Genomic DNA, 20054 nt, shown 5'->3' with positions numbered 1-20054 from the left:
AAACATGTTAAAGGGGGTCAGTGAAGTTTGAAACTGTGATGTGGATGGCATAAAATCTTTGGCTCTCACAACAAAAGTGAGTAAAATTGACTTTCTCAATAATGTGGTAATGAGCAAATTTTCTTTTGGTGATATAACAGACTTTGGACTTATTTGCCTTCAGGTCTATTTTTTGCCTTCCTTTATCTCCACCTGGCATCAGAGCTGATCTCTGCAGGTTACTTTTCACAGGCTTCTATATTAACTAGATTCTGCTGCCTTTTGTAAATGCGAAGTACTGGCAGAGATGGGGAAAAAGAGTAAGGATATGCTGTATATCACTGTCTCACCAACCTCTTTTTGGGGTGTGTCCAGCAGTGGCTGAATTTCCTCCATGGGTTTTGCTTTGACCACGTAGACTCCACTTGTTTCTGAATTGGGTCCTCTTCTCTTTGTCCTTCTAGCCTAAGAGTGGTAGTACCTACTTTCCTCTTTGAGTTCACAGCTTTGTCATCAACTCTGTAATAAATTCATTGGATTAAATTCCATCTGTTTGAAGTAGGTAGAATAGTTTATTTTTGTCTGCTTGGACCCTCACTGAAAGAGAATATATATCATATATATATATGATGTAATATATCTATACTTACAACTGACAATATTGTTAATGCAGGACATTTAATTATCATTCTTAATGAAAAACTGTTTTACTATAATTTCTGTACAACTATGAGCTATCAGATATACTGGAATCAGAACTCATAATCTTTTTGTTTATATTATATATTTTTTTATATTTTTATATTTTTTGTTTTTTTATATTTTTATATAAAATTTATATTTTTATTTGTATATTTATATATTTTATATTTATATAAAATTTATATAAAATTTATATATTTTATATAAAATTTATATTTTTATTTTTTTTGTTTATATTATATATTTATATTATATTAAAAACATTAGTTTTTAATATAATTCTTTCTTTCATAGATGCAACTTTCATGTTACTTACGATGATTTAACGGTAATACAAAAGTTCAGCTCTATTGTTCTACACTTATTAGATATTTCCCCTAGCATTCTTAATAAAACTCTGTTACCCTTTTCTGAGCTCCTCTCCTTAAGAAAACGTCTGTAGAGTTTCCTTTCACCATCTAGGCTAGAACTTAGTTGCTTTTTTAATTTTTTTTCTCCCCATAGATCTTTCTCTCTGAACTCACAAAACTTTACTACCTTGATAATCTTCCTTTCCCAGGAACTTTTTCTCTTTTCTAGTTCACACTTATCTGGGCACTATAGCAACTAATGTTTATTCCATATTTGTGGCTAACTCAAACTTGCTCCTCTCTTCAGATTAACACCAAAATATATTTTCAAATTTCTACACCTCAAACATTTGCTCCTAGCTTTGTTGACAGAACTTTAAACAGGAATAAAGCCCTTTATTGTTTGTAAACTTTAAGAACTATTTTTTTTAACTGTGGCTCTTGAACAAATGTTATAGTGTTTATTTAATATGAATGGTGTAGTGAATAATCTCTTTCAGTGTAGAACTAGAACTTATTATTAGAAACAACAGAAAATAAATTCCTCCTTAAGAATAAAACTGTCCAAAGATAAAACAAACTGTCTGTAGATAGAGGTAGTGAGTTCTGCAAATCTGCAGGATGGGACAGAATCAGTAGGATAACTGCTTGGCACACATACTGTAGATGAGAATTAACTCTCAGGGGAAGGGCAGTAGAAAATTATGATTAAGACCATAGGTTTGGCAGACAGGAGGGTGGGAGAGAGAGACCTATAATTAAATTCAAGGTAAGATATTTAGCAGCTATGTGACTTTGTGCAAGATACTTGACATCTCTAAGCCTCAAATTGTTCAACTGAAAAATGAGATTAATGACATTGATGGGTGTTGAAAGGATTAAATGAAATTCAGTGAGAGACTGTAAAATAATCACAGTGACTAACTGATAGAGAGCTCTAAAAAAACAGATGCTGTCATTACTACTAGTGGGCTAAATTGGTTGATTTTATAGACCTTACTACTATAAGGGTCTGTAGTTATATAATTTTACTAACACAGAAACTTCCTTGAGGCTCAAAATTATATTTTAGGATGTGGCAAAAGTAAATGCAAATCATTATTTAACCAGCAGAAATAGAGTTATGAAAAACATTAATGTCTCTCTCTGTGGTTTACATAAAGATGCAACTCTAATTCTGTATGCATATCCAGATTTAGGTCTACTTAAGTGGAACATAAATACCCCTCAACAGTTTACAAATCAATATGTAAAACTAAGGAGGAAGAAAAAATCTTTTTTTCATGATGTTAAACCTTAGATTTATTAAATAAACATTAGAAATTTGAATGTATAGATTAAATTCACTTTTCTATAGAATAATATCAAAAGGCAGACCATAAACATTAGTGAAGTTAACACTATTTAATTTACTTGTCTTAAGTATAAGGTAACTAAGAACTTACACTCTGTATGGTTGATCCTCTTAACCACATTAGAAATGTATGTCATCCGCATTTTTGCAGATGAAGAAACAGGTTTAACATGGCTTAGCAAGTTCCCAATGTCAAAAGCATTAATAAATGAATGTGTTCAAATGAATTCAGATCTCAGCTTTTAATATCTAGGCTTGTTCTTAATCCCTTCATAGTTGTACACAAAAGAGGTGTTCCAAATTTGTAGAGTCTATATTTTTATAGATAAAATGTCAATTCAAGAAGATGAAAAGTCAAGTGTTTTTTTTTTTGTTTTGTTTTTTTACTGTGTTTTACAATTTAGAAGTTGGTGCTATTTCTGGCTTTCAGATTGCATCTTCTAGTTTACCCCTGCAAAGGTTTCAAGTGAACAAAAGGTGAAGTAGGTGACCTAGTGTTGATTTCTTGCAATGGGCCTTTCCCCAACATTGCATTCTACCCCCATCAACTACCCTCCACTACACACACAGCCCTGTTCACTTTCTCTTGTACATGTTTTGGGCTGTCTACAGGATGAAGACGCTAGAAAAGCACGGGTATTCCAAACCTACTGCAAGCATCCCTGTAAATTGGCTTATTTTTTTTTAAATAAACATTTTATTTCAGAATAGTGTTAGAGTTACAGAAAGGTGGCCAAGATAATGCAGAGAATTCCCATGTATCTCTCACCCAGTTTCACTCATTATTAATATTTTACATTAATATGGTGCAGTCGTCATAACTAACAGGTCAAGAGTAATAAATTATTATTAACTGAATTCTATACCTTATTCACATTTATTCAGTTTTTGCCTAATGTCCTTTCTCTGTTCCAGAATCCCATCCAGGATACCGTGTTACATTTAGTTGTCATATTTCCTTAGGCTCTTCTGGATTGTAACAGTTTGTTATACTTTCCTTGTTTTTGATGACGTGGACTGTTGTGAGGAATACTGGCCAAATGTATTGTAGAAAGTTCCTCAACTGGGGTTTGTCTGATGTTTTTATTCATGGTCACACTGTGTTATGGGTTTTGAGGAGAAAGCCCACAGAGGTATAGTACCAGTTTCATCACATTAAATTGAGTTCAGGTTGTCAACATTACTTCTCATTGTGATATTAACCACAATCACCTGACTGAGATGGTGTTTGCAAAGTTTCTCCATTAAAAAATTATTATTTTTCACCCTTTCAATAATTTGCTCTTTAGAAGGAAGTCATGGTGAGCAGCCCACACTTAAGGGGTTCTTCTAAATAGAAAATTTCTCTATTGTCTCTGATTACTTTTGAGTTTTAACAGCAATATTTCTGAGTAGATACATATCTTTCAATACCATATTTTTGGCCCATGAGTGTACAGAGATATTTACAACCAAAACTCTTACATTTTAAACAAAAGGATGTGCAGGATAAGTCTCAAATTACATTACAAATGCAATTGTAGAATGTCATGATTGTATGGCCATGTTATGAGAAGTGCCAAGACTCCACAGTGTCGTGCTTTGTGAGCTGTTCTCTGTCAATGTGTGCTTTTCTGGAACACATTTTCTTAGTGTATTTAATGTTTAGCTCTTGACTATTCCTGGTTTTGTACAAATAGTTCAAAATATTTGGAAAGCAGTTGTAGAAAGTAGTGGGGAATGAAACAAACTGAATAAGAAAAGTCATTGTAATGGAAAAAAAGGTATCGGGACACAAAAGTCAATAATTTGTTAACAACCATATTATTTGTTTGGTAATCAGTGATTGTTCTAAGTACTTTATATTATGATGATGTATTTATACATATAGGTATCCTATGACAGATTTACTTTCATATTTAAGAACTTCATTGGAGATTTGTGATTGACATAATCATTAGAGTAATAGGACACTTTTTTAAAAAGGGAAACTGACTTCCTGGTAGCATATTTTCACAGAACTTTTGATTTTCAGGATTGGATTACCAAAGTAAGTGGTATATGTTTTGAGTATAATGTCAATCTCTACTGGTCTTCTAGAAGAGAATATATAGCCATGCAAAAACAGTACTCTGGGAAATACTAAAGGAGTTATTGGCAAAGTTGTTCAGTGAGAGGAATTCCTTGACACCTGTTATACATCCTGTTATGCATATTGGTCTCCCACCCTGGACATGCTGATTCTTAAAGTCAATCTGTGGTACACGTTCCCCAGATGAATATTATTCAAGTTTAGAAAACTTCAGTAATTATTTCCCAACTGACCCCCAGGCTAACACCAGACTAAGGGCCTAAGAAAAATACATACTCAACCAAATTTTTTTGGCATTTTTTTTGGAGGGTAGAACAACAAACTTTTAAAACATGGGCATTAACATTGTTTTAATTAATGTGTTTGGTTTTTTAATGATTTCATATGACTCCAGTCCTTCCAAATTAGTTGTTTTATAAGAAAATAACCATAGTTTTAAAGTCTTGCATTGTAAGAACCTGTATACTGATGTATGCAGTTCTCCAAAACCTGACACACATTTCTGTGTTTATTCTCAGACTGTTTTCCCTGATCTGAATACCCTTTTCTCTCTTGACAAAAAGATCTCCTGTCTCTCAGCTTTCATTTCACACATTATTTTTTCTCTGAAATCTTCTAATGTCCTCTTTGAAAGTAAGTTTGGCTAGCCCACTTGCTATGTTCAAACTCTGTAAATATTGTATTGCTGTACCTATAACATAAGCATGTACTTATTTTAAATATCCTGCTTATACTCCACTTTATGATTTGCAGGATCTGGGGTCGTATTTATTCTGTGTACTTAGTAACTTCTGTACTTCCTGGAACAAAGTAAATGCTTAATACATATTTATTAAATGAATGAACCATAACAATAATACAAACACAATTTTAACATATATATATATATATTTTTTGTTGTTTGTTTTTCTTGCGGTGCGCGGGCCTCTCACTGTTGTGGCCTCTCTCATTGCGGAGCACAGGCTCTGGACGCACAGGCTCAGCAGCCATGGCTCACGGGCCCAGCCACTCCGCGGCATGTGGGATCTTCCCGGACTGGGGCACGAACCCGTGTCCCCTGCATCGGCAGGTGGACTCTCAACCACTGCACCACCAGGGAAGTCCTATTTTTTTTTTTTTTAAGATTTTTTTTTTGATGTGGACCATTTTTAAAGTCTTTGTCGAGTTTGTGAAAATATTTATGGTTCGGTTTTTTGGCCGTGAGGTTTGTGGGATCTTAGCTCCCCGACCAGGGATTGAATCTGCACCACTTGCACTGGAGGGGAAGTCCCAGCCACTGAACCACCAGGGAAGTCTCAGTTTAGCTATTTTTTGATTAAATTTTTCTATGATCCCTATAACTGAGTAGTACCTACATCAACAATGTTATGCCTTATAATATAAATCACTGTATACTTTTAAAAATATAAATTCATATAGAATGACACTAAAATAGTTTTCTTTAAAATAAATAATATAAGGACCAATTGTTATATTCTTTTTCCAGTCACCTATGAAGTGTATTATCAAACTAGGAAAAACAAATCTTCCCTGAGCCTCTTATATTACTTCTCTGCACACTGGAGCAAAAGGATTGATAAAAGCTGTGACATCTGAATCTGGTGTAGATAGTATAGCTGCAAATGTTATTCATAGTCAGATAAATATCTAATCCCTGTGATTCTTGCTGAACTACTTGACTCGATGATTTACTTCATCAGTGAATTACAGATTGATTTTGAGTCATATTAAAGGTATTTCTGTTAAAATGTAGATTTTACTTCCTCCAATGTCATCTTAACCTCATATTTTAGTACTTATTGAAAAAGAATCTCCAAAGAAGATTTTGCTGAACCACTCATTATTTTTGAACCTATTAAATCTGTCTTGCTGCAGTTGTATTCCTAAACAAATACACAATCTATTTGTCCATTTTTAATTTAACAATTGAACACAATGCCAATTATCCTTTAGTGTTTTCTGATAAAATACCTAAAATAAGTATAGCCAAGTATGAGAATTCCATTGATTTATGTAATTTCATGTTAATAGTTTTCATATTATTCCACATACTTAAATTAATACCTACAAGTGTTCTACTGGCTTCTTTAAAGGCTCTTGCACATTGAGCAGCTTTCTCATTGAACTATCCATAATGATTTCTAAATGCTTTCCCTAAGAGGTTCAGACTAATTCAGAACCCATCACTGTGCGTGGAAAGTTTAAATTATGTTTTCCAATATGCTTTACCTTGCACTTATCTGCACTAAATTTAATCTGTCATCACATTGCCCAATCACCCAGTTTAATTGGATCCTTCTGGATTTCTTCATAATCCTGCCTGTATTTTCACTAACCTAAATAATTTTTGGTCATCAGCAGAAATTTAACACCTCACTATCTGCTGTATCCTCCAGGTCACTCATATTGTTTAATAGCCCTCCTCCTGCTATCAGAATCTTGAGCACCCTGCTCTGAAGTTGCTTCCTCTGGAGAAATATGCACTCTTCATTTCAAATAGCTTAATCCATACTTACCCATAAAAAAGCATACACTTCTAATTTTACCAGTTTTATGTAAGCTGTCGATACACTTTTAGGGAATTTCAAATTTAAAACATTTCCACAAGTATATATTGAAATTTCTACCCTTCAGAATACTGTATAAATGTTATATTGGGAGAAGATACAGAATTACTAGAGTGAGTTTTAGGATTTCATCCAAGTGTAAGAATATCATGTGTTTATAGCACTGTAGGGGAAGGGAGGAGGAAACAAAGATTTACTGAGCACCTAGGAGTAGTTGCTGCCATATATGTTTGGTATTGCCCTGTGCATTTCATGAGGATGAACTCAGACACTGAGAGCTTAATCACACGATGTCAAATAGGGAAACAGAATTTCAGAGATGTTCATTCAAGTGCAACAAGTGTTGTAAGCCTTCCCACTAGACCATATATGTTCCCAAGTGGTTTATAATACAGTTACTAAATTTATGCCTTGTCTTCTTTTATTTTGTTTAACTAATTTTGAGAAATTCTATAGATTTTGTAAGTGTAAACAAAAGTAGTATATTCAGTCATTTTATGATCTGTCATGTGGCATTATAGTGGATTTTTCTGGATATTTATTTCTGGATATTTATTTCTGTTTACTGATGGATTTATATTTTCGATGTCCCACAAATTGTATTTCAAATCATTCACTATATTAACAGATATTATATTTTTGAAATGGATGTCCGTTTAAACTTATGTGGAATGAAAGCACCGTATTACTTATAACTGATAACTATATAATGTATAATATATCAGTTAGGCCTCTTTTGGTTAGGTGAAGAAAACAATCTCAAATTGACTAACAATGGAAACATTCTTATTAACTTACTCAAATAATAAAGGTTTAATGCACAGGAAGGTTTAATTCAAATGAAGCATGCAAGCCCATCTCCCTCCATCTTTGGCTCAAGTTCTCCACCATGTTGGTTTTATGTCCAGGTGCCACATGATATCAAAGTGGCAGCAGGCACTTCGAAGAATGTGCTTCAAGATTAAAGCCTGGTGGTAGAAAATCTACTTCTTTCTACAGCCTGAACAAAAGAATAATTGTAATCTAATTTTCTGAGGTTGAGTCACGTGTCCAATGTTTCCCTTTTTTTCCCAGCTTTACTGAGATATAATTGACATATAACATTGTGTATGTTTAAGGTGTACAATGTGATGATTTGATATACATATATATTGTAAAATTATTGTAAAATTATTACCACAGTAAGGTTAGTTAACATATCTAACACCTCATATAGTTATCATTTGTGTGTGTGTGTGTCGTGATAACATTAGAATCATATCTCCATTTCGAGTGCAGTGACTGGAATCAACTATACCAGAAGAACACAGATCAAGAGTGAAGGAACTGGGCATTAATTTGCTCTGAACAAATATATACCTTATTCGGGGACAGGTTTCCTTCTACCATCACTGACCATGATAAGTGTGGGAATATTGTAATAAAAGGAATCACTATGCTTTATTCATGCTTTTCCAATATCACTTTCAGAACTCTTGTATGCTACAAATTCTCCCAACCTAGAGTTTTTCTTCTGGGCTCTAAAACTTCATCATGATTATCACATAACTAACACATTTATATAACATTGTAGTTGACGTGAACTTTCATATATATTATAGAAGCTCAGATGTTCACAGACACATAAAAACACAAAATACTTCAGGTAGGTTAGTATATATTCCCATTATTCAGGTAGAAAATTGGATCTCAGAGTTGATAAATAAGTAGATTTAGTCCCCTGGTTTGTATATCCTCGAGCCTAGACTAGAATGTAATTCTTCTTGACCTAAACCCTATGGTCTTTCCACTACAATATTCTGCCTTATCCGTTTTATATCTATGAAAGCTTTTATTCTCCCATTTTGAGCAGACACTGGTCCAGCATTTCATTTGCTGATTACCATGTCTGTCATAGTTCATATTAAATCAGTTTACATAATTGATCATTCCCCTATCACATATCTACCATAACTTTTAACCCCTTCTCTATTATTGAATATAAAATGACATACCAATTTTTTTCCTGCAAATAACATAGCTATGAAGGTCTTGGTATGTAAATCTTTGCTCACAACACCTTAGGAAAAATTACTTGAGAGGGAATTGCTGGTTTAAAGAGTATGAACATTTTAAAAGTTTTTGAAACATAATGCCAAATTGCTTTCCAGAAAGGTTTTACTAATTTATGTTCTTGCCAAAAGTGAATGAACATTGAAGTTTTAATTTCCTTTGAGGTGGGGTTGGGACTGGGAATTAATAGTATCACATTTTTACAGCACTCTGGGGAAATTTTACTTCCTCACCTCTGTGTTACTCTCGTGACTACATGGTTTGTTTATGACAAGAAAAGTATCAAATCAGGTGCTTCTAATTCAAAACAGCAAAAGTCTTTTCTGAGTCTCTCATAGATTGGCTGGAGAAGAGAAGGATGAAAGGCAAAATATCAGATTAGATACAGAGGTGAACCTAAAAATGGAATTGTTATTTCACCGAGTGTTATTTCAAGTTTCCCTATTTTGCTCACAAGTCTTCCTTTTCATTGAACAAAAGCACATAAAGAGTCCATCAAAGTAGGTTGTGCATTTGCTGAGACTAGGGCTGAGCTCATATGCATTTTCTGAGCTGGCTCTCAGTATGGGAAGTGCAGGACATCAGAAAACCAGTCTCAGCTAAAACCATTTCCCCAGCTCTGGGAGTACCGTGCATGCCATCATCCAAGATGCATTAGTTTAGTTTAAAAATCTCAGTTCCTAGAATCCCCTTCATATTTATTTAAATACACCTAGGTTGACCCTCACAATAAGCTCATGTTTTTAGAAATGTTTCTCAGGCCTCCCAGTGTCCTCGTCCACTAGGGTGATTGTTCAGTTGCAAACTCCTGGACACTTACTGGGGACTTGTTGGAGCACAATCTCTGGGTAGCCAACTCAAGAATCTGAATTTTTAGTAAGTGGTGCTTCTCAGATATTAATGTACCTACACATATCCTGGATATCTTGTTCCATGTAGACTGTGATTCAATTTTTCTGGGATGGGACCAAAGATTTAACATTTCTAATAGGCTTCCAGATGGGAACATGGGCCATACTTTCAGTAGTGAATCACAGAAGTTTGAGAACCAAAGCTGAAATCTGTTATCTATTTTTGACTTTAATTACTTTGTGTGATTAGCCAATCAGGAAGAACCAGTCGAAAAACAAGTGATTTTTAAAATTTTAATACTGGGAATTAAACCTGAGCAGAGATGCCACCACCAAATACCAATAGAACATGGGACTCATTTGTTTATTTTTGTTTTTATTTCCATTTCTCTAGGAGGTGGGTCAAAAGGATCTTGCTGTGATTTACGTCATAGAGTGTTCTGCCTATGTTTTCCTCTAAGAGTTTGATAGTGTCTAAACTTACATTTAGGTCTTTAATCCATTTTGAGTTTATTTTTGTGTATAGTGTTAGGGAGTGTTATAATTTCATTCTTTTACATGTAGCTGTCCAGTTTTCCCAGCACCAATTATTGAAGGGGCTGTCTTTTCTCCACTGTATATTCTTGCCTCCTTTATCAAAGATAACGTGACCAGGGGCTTCCCTGGTGGCGCAGTGGTTGAGAGTCCACCTGCCGATGCGGGGGACACAGGTTCATGCTCCAGTCCAGGAGGATCCCACATGCCACGGAGCGGCTGGGCCCGTGAGCCATGGGTGCTGAGCCTGCATGTCCAGAGCCTGTGCTCTGCAATGGGAGAGGCCACAACAGTGAGAGGCCCGCGTATTGCAAATGGAATAAAAACAAATAAGATAAGGTGACCATATGTGCATGGGTTTATCTCTAGGCTTTCTATCTTGTTCCATTGATTTATATTTCTGTTTTTTGCTAGTACCATACTGTCTTGATTACTGTTGCTTTGTAGCATAGTCTGAACTCAGGGATCCTGATTCCTCCAGCTCCATTTTTCTTTCTCAAGATTGCTTTGGCTATTCGGGGAAATGGAAATAAAAAAACAAAAAACAAATAAAAAAAAAAAAACAAATGGGACCTAATGAAACTTAAAAGCTTTTGCACAGCAAAGGAAACCATAAACAAGAGGAAAAGACAGCCCTCAAAATGGGAGAAAATATTTGCAAATGAACAACTGATGAAAGATTAATCTCCAAAATTTACAAGCATCTCATGCAGCTCAATATCAAAAAAAAAAAAAAAAAAAAAAACAACCCAATCCAAAAGTGGCCAGAAGACCTAAATAGACATTTCTCCAAAGAAGATATATAGATTGCCAACAAACACATGGAAGAATGCTCAACATCATTAATCATTAGAGAAATGCAAATCAAAATTACAATGAGATATCATCTCACACCGGTCAGAATGGCCATCATCAAAAAATCTACAAAGAATAAATGCTGGAGAGGTTGTGGAGAAAAGGGAACCCTCTGACACTGTTGGTGGGAATGTAAATTGATACAGCCACTATGGAGAACAGTATGGAGGTTCCTTAAAAAACTAAATATAGAACTACCATACAACCCAGCAATCCCACTACTGGGCATATACCCTGAGAAAACCATAACTCAAAAAGAGTCATGTACCAAAATGTTCATTGCAGCTCTATTTACAATAGCCCAGAGATGGAAACAACCTAAGTGCCCATCATCGGATGAATGGATAAAGAAGATGTGGCACATATATACAATGGAATATTACTCAGCCATAAAAAGAAACGAAATTGAGCTCTTTGTAATGAGGTGGATAGACCTAGAATCTGTCATACAGAGTGAAGTATGTCAGAAAGAGAAAAACAAATACTGTATGCTAGCACATATATATGGAATCTAAGAAAAAAAAAAAAAGAGAAAATGGTCAGAAGAAACTAGGGGCAAGAAGAACCTAGGGGCAAGACAGGAATAAAGACGCAGACCTACTAGAGAATGGACTTGAGGATACTGGGAGGGGGAAGGGTAAGCTGGGACAAAGTGAGAGAGTGGCATGAACATATGTACACTACTGAATGTAAAATAGATAGCTAGTGGGAAGCAGTCGCATAGCACAGGGAGATCAGCTCGGTGCTTTGTGACCACCTAGAGGGGTTGGATACAGAGGGTGGGAGGGAGGGAGTCACAAGAGGGAAGAGATATGGGGACTTATGTGTATGTATAACTGATTCACTTTGTTATAAACAGAAACTAACACACCCTTGTAAAGCAATTATACTCCAAGATGTTTAAAAAAAACAAACAAAAAGAACATGGGACTGTGGCAATGAAGGCACCCCAAATTTATAAAAACTAGGGAAGAAGAAAAATTATTAAGACATTTTTGTCAGTTTTATAATCCAAGTCATGCAGGAGCCATAAAACTTGCTCAAGGTAATTTTTCTCCTGATTCTTCACCCTCCACAGTTAATGTCACCTGAAATCTCAGTCTAATGTCTTCCTTAATGTTCTCCTTCTCCTTGATGAGGACATTTGTCATTTATGCTTCTTTTTCTCTTGTTAGGTAAAATATAAATTATATTATGAGGCAAATTCTAGACTTATTTATGGATACTACCTTAGTTCTCTTTTTAGCTGAGGTGAGGTAGCTTACTAGAACCCTCATTTTTCACAGAACAATGGTAATCCTACCTAAAACTGTCAGATGCCATATGGACTATATGAATCCCAGATACTTAAATGAAGTATGACCTTGAATTCACTGAAATTCAATTTTTAAAAACTGGCTGAGAGAAATAAGGTGTCTGATAGTTTTCTTTCTTTTTTTTTTTTTTTTTTGCGCTACGCGGGCCTCTCACTGTTGTGGCCTATTCCGTTGCGGAGCACAGGCTCTGGACGCACAGGCTCAGAGGCCATGGCTCACGGGCCCAGCTGCTCCATGGCATGTGGGATCCTCCTGGACCGGGTCACGAACCCATGTCCCCTGCATCAGGAGGTGGACTCTCAACCACTGCACTACCAGGGAAGCCCTCTGATAGATTTTATGAAGAATTTGGTATCTATTCATTTTTCTAGTGAGAATGTCCTAAATGTATTCTAAGGAACTCTGGCTTTTAGACACTCTGAATAAAAGTACTTACTAGTCTTTTAAACAGATACACATAGGAAACCTGCATATATATATATCATAGTTTCTCTGGAATATCTATAAGTACATTAACACACTAAAGGCACTGAGGTTCTGGCAACCATCAAAATAAAGAAATTATTTCTAGATATTGTAAATATTGTTCCAGGCATTTAAAAAATCTACTTTAGTATTAAGTCAAATCATCAGAAATCTTGCTATCTGTTCTCAGTTATACTAAGTACTTATAATAAGTACTTATACTGAGTACTAAGTACTCAGTTATACTAAGTACTTAGCTAACATATGTTGAACACTATGCACTAGGCCCTACTCTAAGCAAATTTTTGTGTTATTTATTTTTCCCAGTATAACTAGAGGGAAAGTACAACTGTTTTTTCCATTTTAGAGGTAAACAATGGAATTTTTTAAAAATCCCATGCATTCAGAAAATGCATTTGTGAAACCAAATGCAATACTATAATTTGTTTGTACTCTGTTGTTTAGTTGGGTGTCATCAGACTATTTTGTGTTGCTATATATTTTAAATGGTCTATGAACACTAAAACAGAACATTCATTAAATGACCCCATGTCTCTCTACCTGCCCACCTTCAGAAAGAGGCATTGAATAAAATTAATGATTTCAATAAGAATTTCAGTAAGAATTATGCTTTTCCTGAATAACCATTTTTATTTTTGTCTTATGAAAATTGTAAGGCAGGACATTGATTGTGTTTCCATTGTCCATGTTGGCTCTGGAAGGATTAGAGCTAACAGTGAATAGTGATTCATATTCTGCTCTAAGAATACTCCTGAAATCCCCATTCTTTTTTACATTGTCAGTACAATGGCAAATAGAGGGAAATCGAATATTTTGGCTTGGGTTAAACTATAGTCACCAAATTGCAGGTAAAGGAACAGAAGCAGTCTGAAAGTCTTTTAGATTCATAGATTTTAGAGTTGTAAGAGTCATAAAAATTTTTAGCCTGAATGCTATATTTCATAAAAGAAGAAAATGAATTATTTTATTTTACAAAAATAAAGGACAGCAATGTCACAGCAAAACCATTTCTGTTTGAATAGCTCTTGACTCTACAGATATTACTTGTCTGCTCTTAGACAAATAATACATAACATCACAATTATTGTTTATTTATCAGGCAGTATGTCCAGCTCTGGATTTACAGTAAAACTCAGATATGACAGGGTCTCTGCTCTAAAGGAGTTTACAGATTTTTTTTGTTTTTTTTCTTTTTTCTCTCCCAGTTTTACTGAGATATAACTGACATACAACACTGTATAAGTTTAAGGTGTACAGCATAATGATTTGACTAACGTTCATCATGAAATGATTACCACAGTAAGTTTAGTGAACACCCATCATCTCATATAGATGCAAAATAAAAGAAACAGAAAAAAAAATTGTTTTCCTTGTAATGAGAATTCTTAGGATTTACTCTCTTAACACCTTTCATGCATAATATCCAGCAGTGTTAATTGTATTAGTGAAGTTGTGCATTACATACCTAGTATTTATTTATCTTATTGCTAGAAGTTTGTACCTTTTGACTGCCTTCATCCAATTCCCCCTCCCCTTACATCCCACTTCTGGTAACCACAAATCACATATCTTTTTTATGACTTCGTTTGTTGGTTGTTGACCTACATCATTATGTTAGTTTCTGGTGCACAATATAGTGATTCAATATTTCTATACATTTTTAAATCACCACCACAATAATTCTAGTTGCCATCTGACACCATACAAAGAGATTACATAATTATTGACTATATTCCCCACATTGTACATTTCATGCCTTTGACTCCTTTATTTTGTAACTGAAAGTCTGTATCTCTTAATATTCCTCACCTATTTCTCTCATCTGTCCACCCCCCTCCCCTCTGGCAACCATCTGTTCTCTGTATTTATGACTGTTTCTGTTTAGTTATGTTTGTTCATTTGTTTTGTTTTTAAGATTCCACATATAAATGGAATCATATAGTATTTGTCTTTCTCTGCTTGACTTATTTCACTTAACATAATACCCTCTAGATTCATCCATGTTGTCACAAATAGCAAGATTTCATTCTTTTTTATGGCTGAGTAATATTTTACTGTTTATATATACATATTCTTTATCCATTCATCTATTGATGGACACTTATGTTTCAGCCAGAGCTTGGCTATTGAAAATAACGTTGGTCAATATAACCAAGCAAATCAGCAACAACTACACACAGTAAGAAACAAGATGAAAATGGACTATCTTAATTGTTGTCACTAGAATTATTTTCAGGTAACTGTTTCCATTCAGCAAAGTAACTAATAAGATCCTTGAGGTGAACGATGAGATAAAAGCAGAGCAAAAATAACGATCAACTTCATAGAAATAAATATGAATGTGGAAAGTAGGAAGAAGGGAGAAGTGAAGTGACAGACAAGAGACGAGTGGTAAGAAACATGGCTTGACTTTATTAAATATGGGAATGATGAGAGACGTTTGGGGAAGCCAGCATCAAACAATGAACTGAACTTCTTTCTCCTGCTCAACTGTATCAGTTAAGAGTCTTTCGTGGGCATATGCCAAAGCTAACTTTTGTGAAAGAAAAATGATAAGCCCAGGTATAGCTTTCAAATATGATGTGACACCAGGGCATAAACAATATAACTAATATTATTTTCTTCTTTCTCAACTGGTGGGCTTCTTCCTTTTGCCTGTGTTTGTTTCTATCCCGCTAAGGTAGCAAGATGTATTTAGCAGTATTGGCCACAATGTCTCAGATTCAAACCTAGTGGAAAAAAAGACTCCATTCCTTGTAACACCCGTATAAATCCCAGCACCAACTCTGAAGTCACAACTCTGACTGAGGGATTTTAATGCAAAAATGTATCAAAGAAACCAAACAAAAACGGTTGCTTTCTATTTATATTTTAAATGGACAACATTGCTTGGAAATGATATTTTCAGTGGTGATTCAGACACATTATTGTATTGAACTTTAAAGAGGAAACCTACAAAAAATAATGTTTGTATAGAATCTTATTAAAATAACTTTTAAAAAAAAATTTAGACTGCGTTTAGATTTACAGAAAAAAAATGTGAAATCAGTATAGAGAGTTATCATACACCTCAACAGTAGGTTTCCCATATTATTAACGTCTTACATTAGTATATTTGTCACAATTAATGAAACAATCTTATTATTAACTAAATTCCACACTTTAGTTTTTACCTAATGTCCTTTTTCTCTTCCGGGAGCCCATCCAGAATACATAACTTTTAGTCATTATGCTCCTAAGGGTCCTCTTGGCTGTGACACCTTCTTAGACTTCTTGTTTTCTATGACCTTGACAGTTTCAAAGAATACTTGTCAGTTTTTTTTGTGTGTGTGTATGAAATGTCCCTCAACTGGGATTTGTCTTATGTTTTTCTCATGATTAAACTGGGATTATATGTTTTTGGCAATAAGATCCCAAAGGTAAAGTGTCATTTTTATCATGTGATATCAAGGATACCTACTATCAATATGACTTTTGCTGTTAATGTTAACCTTTATTTCCCAGCTTACTTAGTGTTTATCATACTTCTCTGTTGTAAAGTTCCTCTTTTTTCCCCTGTACTTTTTGGAAGGAAACCACTATGTGCAACCCACGTTTCAAGAGTGCAGAATCATGCTTCACCTCACAGAGGAGGCTGTATCTATATAAATTATATAGAATTTTTCTACATGGGTTATTTGTCTGTTCTCCCTCTTTTATTTATTTATTCAATTATTTATTTACATCAATAGGAACTCATGCATATTTATTTTATACTTTGGATTATAATCTACTGCTACATTATTTACTTCATTGTTCAAATTGTTCTTGCATTGGTCATTGGGAGATTTTTCAGTTGGTACCTATGACCCTTTGACATACCTTCACCATTTTGTGTGTGTGTCTGTGTGTTACTTCTTTCTGACAACATAAGATTCCAGACTCATCTTGCATATTTCCTGTCCATCGTAGACAGTAAACCATCTCTCCCAGAAATTTAGTTCCCTTTATCAAAGAATAGTATTAGAAACCAAGATCTGGGCACTGGATGTGCTGATTGCTGCTGAGATGTCCTTGCTTCTAGGTCTTCTCAGCTGATAGAACAAGGAAATATGTGTGTATACTGATTAATGCATGTACACATAACTATAAGTATTTCTATATGATACCATCTGTATGTATATTAAACTAAACAAGCTATACTGATTTCTCCCACCTGAATTCATAACCAAATGGATCTCTCCATCCTCCTCTCTTGCTTATCTCTAGCCTCCCACTCTAACATTAAGAAACCTGGATTCTACTATCTACCATACATTCACCTGTTTGCTTCTGAGAATAATATTTGTTTTTAATATGAGAGAGATTGGACATATTTATATGCTGAATCACTGAAGAAGATATCATTTTCTAATCATAGAAAATGTTATGATTAATACAGCAACATCCTTGAAGAGGTGAGAAGAATTGCATCCAGACCAAAAAAAAAAAAATTTAATTAATCTTAAATAGAAGGAGAGCCCTTTCTTCCCCCAGACAGAAAAGATGAATAAAACAGTTACATACAGGAGAACTATCAGGGATAAAAGGAAGAAGTTGAGATACTTATTTCCCACTACAATTTTCTTAGTGATTTAGAAAGCATAAGGTCAACTACTGAAAAGAAGACGGGTAGAAAGATGTTCTCTCTATAGAGAGTTATAGGGAAAAAAAGTGAATATTTGGGACAACAATTGAAAGAAATATGGCTTAGATGGGGTTTCAGGTCCAATGGAAAGAAGAATTCAGGGATTAATGTTTAAAGGTCAACATTTTAAGATATATTTTTAAAATATGTTGCATAAGTAAGTGCAATTTTAAAAAATAGTTTTCTTCCAAGAGAAGTTATATAATGTAAATGATGAAAATTTAATAGTCATAAACTGGATATCAGTTCCAGATTATTTTTTAAAAAAGGAATATGAATTGTATAAGTTGAAAAAAAGAAGTGAATTAAATTCCTTACTTTATAAAATGGAAACCAATTATAATATTTAACATCAATTTAGATAAATGCATAATTATGAAGAGAGAATGGTTTGGGGGAAATTGAAACTAAAAGATTAGTGTTACAATAAAAACATGATATAAGCACAGGTGAAGTTTTTTTAAAAAACATAAGCTAAGTGTATTATTGATAATCATTATCTCAGTATCGTTTCTTGAAGTGGTACTATGCGCTAGGCAATTGTAAGAGCTATCTATCTATCTATCTATCTATCTATCTATCTATATATATATAAGCTACTAATATAAGATAGATTCTATGATTATTTTCATTTTACAGATGAAGTAACTAAGAATGAAAGTCATGTAGCTAGATAGAAAGAATTAGTTTCTCTCTGACAACTCTTCTACCCTCCTCCATTATGTGAAAACCATAACTTTGGGCTGTAACTAATCCCACCTCTCTTCCAGGCTGGTCTCTGATTCATTTAAAACTAATTAATATAACCTGATCCACTTTACAACAGTGATTGATTCAGGAAGACCTCCTTTCCTCTGTCAATCAGTTAATGGTTTTATCTTGGTCACAGAAAGTGATGCCCTGATTAATATAAAACTTATGTGTTTTGTTCTATTGTTACTGAAAGAGACATGTTCCATCACCCTCTTTGTGAGAGGAAAGATGAAGATATGATTGCTCTCGGAAGCCTTTCTGTGGCCTTGAGAGGAGCCAGTATGAAGATAGAACTAAAACATGGAACAGATCTGAGAGAATCTTGGAAAACAGAAACCAGGACCATGATAGAACATTCCTGAAATTTGACCTATTATTGTCCTTTTCAGTTACATCAGTGATGAATCCCCTTTATTATAAAAGCCAATTTGATTTGGATTCTCTCTTCCTTGCAACAGGAAAATTTTAGAATGATTCAGTTACTAACTGGTGCAGCCAAGATTCTGTCTGAAACTAAAGAATCCTGCAAAAACCACACAATAAAATTCCCAAAATAGCGTAAAACAAAAGGAGACATAAAATCATAAAACATTAACAAGATGACAAAAAAGAAAAATTTGAGTTATAACTGTATTTTATTTTTCTATAATTGATATATTTATTTGTGCTTGTGAAGTATATTATTTGTATGTTGTCTGTAATACACATTACTTATGACTTTTGGAGTCAAAATGACAGGATGGAGGATTACACAGCTCTGAGTCAGACTGAGCGGCTTTGGATCCTGGCTCTATCTCTTTCTAGCTATTGACCTTGGGAAAGTTACTTAATATATCTCAGTTTCAGTGTCTCATATTTTATATGAGAAATATAATGTTACCATCAAAGGGTTATGGCAAAGATCACATAAACTAATACATGTAAAGTACTTAAAACTGTGCCTGGAATACAGTCAGACTTCAATAAATATTATTTTTTCATATTAATAATTTGAATTGGTAAGTTAATCTGTTGAAAGATGAATAATCTCAGATTGAATTCAAGAACAATGATAAAGTCCCTTGTTGCTTACAAGAGACAAATAGGAGAAAAACAAGTAAACCTGGAAGTTAAAAAGGAAAAGAATATATAAAATCTTGTTGAGGAAACCTCAGGACTCTTATAGATAACTGTGAGTTTTTTGTTTTTTTCTTTAGAAGAAGCTCTCTGGGCAATGAGGTAACTGGAGACTAAACTCTAGCTAGCCTTTTGTTTCTACTATCATTTACAGAAAAGCACTATAAATAATAGCCAGAGACTCTAAAATCACAAGACACTACCATTGCCTATTGGTATTGAGTGCCAATATAAAACCTACAGTTAAAACAATATAACAAAATGACTCTAAAAAATTCCACATTCTATGATTAGAGACCTCCCAGCCTTTGTGCCCTGCCAAGGTTAAAGATAGCACTCATTTCAGCAGAGTTATTTACTTGACTACCTAAAGAGAAGACTGGGAAAGAGAAGATGGTGACC

Source organism: Tursiops truncatus, chromosome 1, assembly GCF_011762595.2.
Source record: "Tursiops truncatus isolate mTurTru1 chromosome 1, mTurTru1.mat.Y, whole genome shotgun sequence".
Lineage (NCBI taxonomy): Eukaryota > Metazoa > Chordata > Mammalia > Artiodactyla > Delphinidae > Tursiops > Tursiops truncatus.
The sequence above is the reverse complement of the archived record's forward strand: the minus strand, read 5'-3'. Positions refer to the sequence as shown.